Here is a 5,840-nt window from a genome sequence, read left to right as displayed (position 1 = left end):
TTTGTACTACTGTAGGCATTGGCTTAGGTTTTGGGAGTTGTTTATATCTTACTATTACAAGTGTGCAAATATGCAGTACATAATGAACAACCACTATAAGGAAGGTGAGAAATTTGGTCTTCTACTACTTGGCCATGATTTCACGTCCGATTACGACAAAGACGTGGTTCATGTCACTGTAGAGTGGATGGATTTCTCTCACGAGGATCCTTATGATATGATCCATTCGAGTGAGGAGCAATGCATGTATTTTAAAAGCAAGATGTTGGCTGAACATGGGTACGATGAGATGCAACACTTGGATCTAATTACTAGGGAGCCATTTGAGTACGACGACTACCCATCGTAGTATGTCAATCGGTTGACCGCGGCGAAGCAAAGGTTCGATAACAAGAGCAATCCAGATTCCGGAGACTGTTGGGACGGACATGAGCCAGATTACGGTGACCCTTACGTGGATTCGTGGGAAGGATATCATGATTTCGGGTTGGACGACGACTAATTGCTGAGATGTCATGCATTTTCTAGTTATGCACTACTGTGTAGCATCTTCCTCCTTTTGAAGTTAATGTTACTTATTTTTATTACTAATCACTTTGGCAAGTTCTTTATTTAGTTCGTCTTTTAAATGTAGTTTGGTGTTATTCAGGTAGCAAAGTTTTATGTACCATCCAATATGAGGTGGTACATTACCCAAGTAGTTTTGTTGATGGTTATGTACTATTTTGATTCGAGTAGCACATTAAACTCTGTGTAAATGTACCATTACAATATCCTGTTCTGCCATTAAGTTGGAACTATGTCCGTTGTTCCATATTCACTTTAAACAAACAAATGCGCGCCCATTAAGTTGACAATTAAAAAGTTCATAAAATTTACAATATGGTGAATTAGCATACGAACTTACTACAAGCAGCACTCGTTTAACATAAAGTCTTTAATGAAATTAAAATTTCAAATAAAAGAACACAAGGATTACCAAGATTGTAAGCCCAATTTTAACGATGTTTATGTGTTGTTTCTCTAACAAATCCACCCTTTGTATAACGCCACCGACGTTGTTTGGTGGACCGTCCTTGACGAGGTCTGACTCAAGAGCCCATTCCCAGTACCCGCAGTGGCGACATTTGTAATACGACCTCTTTAGATTAATCTCCAACATTGAAATCTGAAACTCCACGAGGGTTGAGTCACCCCCAAGCAGTTCCAAATTTTGGCTGATAACCATGAGATATCCGGAGAAGCACACGGCTGGCGAATTAACTGACTTCCAGAAGACGCTGAAGACTGATGAGCGTCGTTTATGGCGCTCAAAAGAATATGATTCAGATTCATTTTATTTATTTTCTTTCATCATTTTCATATAATTCTCTTAGTTTTATTTGATTTTCCATTTTTATAATTCACTTTGGTTCTCGATTAGTTTTTACGAGTTTTTCATATTTTTAGTTGATAATTCATAGTTTTAGTTTTAGTTTTATTTTGTTATGCTTTCTCTCTTTGTTTTATTTGTGTTTTGTAGGTGAATAATCAAGTCAATTTGTTCATTTTGGGACTGCCTTGCTCGCGGGCATCATCTTGAGTGCACTGATGATGGGGATACTCGGGAGCGTGGAATTTGATCAAGCAAGCGAAGGAGCCAAGGCCTCGTGCACCACACAAGGGTGCGCACGCGCGACACAGGGGTGCGTGCGCGCAGACCCAGCTGTGCGCGCGCGGCTGGTCTGTGTGTGCGCACGACTTTGTGCAGCCCCCTTCGCTCGATTTTTCTATTTATAGCTTTTGACTTTCTTTTTTATGACGACTTAACTTTTGTACTAGAGATATAATTTTCCAGAAATAGTAGAGAGATAAAGTAGAGAGAGAAGCTTAAGATTTACTTGTTTGTACTTTAATTTGATCTTAGATTTCAATTGGATCTTGAAATTCCTTCTTCAATTCAATGAAAGTTTGTAAGATTTCTTTCCTTTGATTTACTTTTAATGCAATTCTTTCTAGTTTCCTGAATTTTGTTTGAGATTACTTTCCTTGCTCTAGAATTTTTTGATTGATTGATTTTCTTTTGATTAAGCTTTAAATGAATACGAATTTGATTAAATTTGTTGGGGTGGAAAAGCTTGTTGGGGTTTTATGCTCTCATGTTTGCATTTTTTATTGAGTTTTTACTCTTTTTCGAATGCGCTTTCAACTATCTCATTATGCAAACACGAGAGTATATACATGGCCGAGATATTCTTGATTGGTGCACGTGCATCATAGGTTGCGCGCGCGCACCAAACGGGTCAGAAGTTTACACTAACTTTGACAAAATTTGACGGTTTTTGAACCACCCCCGTACCCCCTTGGTGCGCATGCACCCCATCCATGCGCGCGCGCACCACAGGAGTGTTTCCTTGGCCAGCTTTTGGTGCGGTTCACGCGAGATTCAGCCCCCCCAGCCCTACCTTGTGCGCACGAACCTCCTGGCTGCGCGCACGCACCAGGTAGGCAGCATTTTTGGCCAATTTTGCAGCCCCAAGCCTTGCGCCAAACCCCCCCCCCCCCCCCTTGTTGTCGCCTGCGTGCACGCACCGTCGCCAGCAGGCAGGTGCGTTCAGCGCCCCCTTTTAACCCCAAAAACGCAACCCCTTATTTCTCCCTTCTCTCTCCTCAACTACTCCTTCATCCCTATACCCCTTTTTCTCTTTTCAACCCCTTCAATATCTTTGAAAATAGAGCAACTTAATCCTTTTTCATTTCAATTCATCACAAATTACATCAAACACATCACATTTTCAAATTTTAACCAAAATATTTCCAGATTTTTGAACCCAATTTCGAAATTTTTGGGTTATTTTCGAATTTTAAAGCTTTGTGTTGAGGTTTGGAACTTGTCTTTGGGTGTTCTATTTGCTCTTTATTCTTCATTTTGGGAAATTTACAAGTAATTCAAGGCTTCATTAAGGTATAATTTCTTATTTTTTAGTCATCTTCTTCCTCATTGTTCAAACTTGAAACCCTTGTGTTTTGCTTTCATGGTAGAACTCCATTATTGGTTCTTTTAGCTTGTAATTTGTGTTGAATGATGTTATTGGATGATAAATTGAAGCTTTTTCATGATGAATTTGTATACCTTGCTTGATTCCTTGATTTACCATTGTTGGTCATTTTCTCTCTCATGGGTGATGAGTGGCATTTATGCCACAATTTAGTGCTCTTTTTAAGGGTTTTTCCCTCCCTTTTGTAGCTTGTTTGCCCTCTTTTTCTCTCCTTTTTGTTCCTCTTTTCTTTGTTTGCCTTTCTCCTTATTTTCTTTGTTTTTGTTTCGTAGGAATCAAGGCATTGGAAGAAGAGCAATTCACCCCCAAAATCCCCTGTGTGTGGGCGCGCAGCACTGTGAGAACCCTCGCAGGAATGCTTCAAGAACAGAAGACAAACAGAAGATTCTGTGCGTCTTGTGCGCGCTTTGTGTGCGGGCGCGCGACTTTGATATGCGCGGGCGCGCAACCCTGGGAGAACCCGCACAAGACGGCAGCAGAAGCAGAGCCAAAACAGGGAATTGTGTGCGCCTTGTGCGCGCCTTGTGTGCGGGCGCACACTCTTCAAGCGCGAGCACGTAGTATTGCTGGGAGAAGGCGTGCATCCATGGGTCTAATTCCCCGTACCCACAGATCTGCGGGCGCACAAGATCTGCGAGGGCGCACACACAACATCTGCGCAGGCGCGCAGTGTATATGCGCAGGCGCGCACCGCTGAGTTGCAGTTTTTTAATTTCGTATTTTTGTATCTTTTCAAGGACATATGTATATAGGTCATAGGGGAGATTAGTGGACCATCTATCCTTATCTTAGAGACAATTAAACCCTAATCTAGAGAGAGAAACTTCATTAGTAGAGAGAGAAAGTGTTAATTTTCATTGATGAACTTGGATATTAAAGAAGGAGCTCGATTGAATCTTTGTAAATCTTCATCTTCAATTAATGAGCAATCTCTTACTCTCTTTCTTTACTTTTGTATTTAGTTTTGTTTGCTTTTTTTTTATTTTCCTTCTTTGCTTATTGATCATGTTGATGCTTATTGATTTGATGATTGATATTGTCTTCAATATCATTTGTGAGTAGTCACCTAGCTAAGGGTGTGGGGATGGTGTAGTTGTTAATTGATTCATGCTTATGATGTTGGGGTTATGTTAATGGTGATTAAAGTCTTTGTATGTTTGATATTCTTTAATCTTCTTGCAAGTGCACATTGTTGGTTGATTAAAGGTGAATCTTTGCTAACAAGAAACGGAAGTTGACTTAGTTAAAGTTCATTGCTATTGATAGTTCATTGATTGCACCTTCTAATATATGGTTCTAGTGTGGAAACATAGAGGCTATGTTAGGAAATCGATTAACCCCGGAAGGCGGTTAGATCGAGCTTTATTTCGATATTCTTGCATGCTTAGTTTACCATTGCTTTGCTTCCGTGTTATTGCATGATCAACTGGCACCTACATCTAACCACTTCCCTTGGTGTTTAGTTATATTGATCTTTAATCATTCTTAATCTTTAGTTTAATCTCTTAGTTATTCACACTTCTTGTCCCGAGATAGCTTAATTCTTATGTAGTGAATGTGGTGTTTATGCATGTCTCCTTGTGGTTCGACCCCTATGCTTGCCTTATACTCGTATTAGGTTTGTTTAGTTTGTATAAATTGTATTTGATCTAGGGATAGACAATTGACGACGCGTTTATTCCCTTGTCACATTGGCGCCGTTGCCCGGGAGACGACTTCCATTGCTTTTTCATTACTTTATTTGAGACTATCTCATTCCTTGTTTGTTAGTATTTGCTACTACTTGTTACTTGTCAGTGCTTACGTTCTCCTTAGCTTTGTTGTATGAACAGAGGACGAACCCGCTCAAGGTCTTTGATTCCCATCGATCCGGAGCTAGAGAGATCTTTGTCCTTACTTCGAAGAGAAGCGAGAGCGAGGAGTAGAAAATCTCACACCCCAACGAAAGAAGGAGTAAGAGAATTGGAAGATACTCCACCATCTTCACCCTCAAGTGAAGACTTACATAGTCCTAATTCACCATCAAGTCCCGGAATCAACCCCTTTTCAATCTTTAAGTCCGAAAGTGAAGAAGGTTCTAATATGGGAGAGAATACACCTTTGAGTCGTCTTGGGGCTCCCGAAGCCTTTAGAGCCCAAAGTGGGATCCTAACCCCTACCACTCAAGCCAACAATTTCGAAATCAAGCCCAATTTGATTGCTTTAATAGAGAGGAAACAATTCTCGGGTGGAAAATTTGAGAGCCCTCATGAGCATTTGAAAGAATTTGAGAAGTATTGTGACACGATCAAAGCCAATGGAGTGACTCAAGAGTATATCCGCCTCAAGATGTTTCCATTTTCTTTAATTGTGAGAGGTCTAGAATGGCTAGAGAAGGAGGTACCCCCTAATTCTCTCATAACTTGGGACCAAGTAACTACGGCTTTCTTGAGGAGATTTTATAACCATAGGAAGACCGCTGAGGCTCGGTCCTTAATTCAAGGTTTTCGCCAAAAGAGTGGTGAGACTCTATGTGCGGCATGGGACCGGTACAAAGAGCTTCAACGTCAATGCCCACATCATGGGATACCCAAGTATCAACTCATCCACACTTTCTATGGAGGCCTCTCACCTCAAGGGAGAACAAGCCTAGATGCCGCAGTCGGCGGTCCAATCATGAACAAAGGAGAGGATGAAGTGGAATGCATCATAGAGGAGGCCGCAAAGCATTATGATGATTGGTATGAAGGACAAAGGGAGGCTACTTCTAGCAAGGGTGTCTATGCATTGGAGCAAGCCAACGCAATCAACAACCTTTCTTCA

The 5,840-nt window shown here is 41.0% G+C and overlaps 1 non-coding gene across 1 annotated transcript; it reads right to left on the bottom strand.

Annotated features, from left to right (window-relative positions):
• Positions 1 to 5,499: 5,499 nt before the first annotated feature.
• LOC145590340 (small nucleolar RNA R71) lies at positions 5,500 to 5,605 on the bottom strand. The gene has a single exon (XR_014101963.1). It is a non-coding gene; the product is annotated as a small nucleolar RNA R71 (small nucleolar RNA).
• Positions 5,606 to 5,840: the final 235 nt, after the last annotated feature.

Source organism: Chenopodium album, chromosome 17, assembly GCF_948465745.1.
Source record: "Chenopodium album chromosome 17, dcCheAlbu1.1, whole genome shotgun sequence".
In the NCBI taxonomy this organism is placed as follows: Eukaryota; Viridiplantae; Streptophyta; class Magnoliopsida; order Caryophyllales; family Amaranthaceae; genus Chenopodium; species Chenopodium album.
Note: the sequence above shows the minus strand (reverse complement) of the source record. Positions and strands in the feature narration are given on the sequence as shown.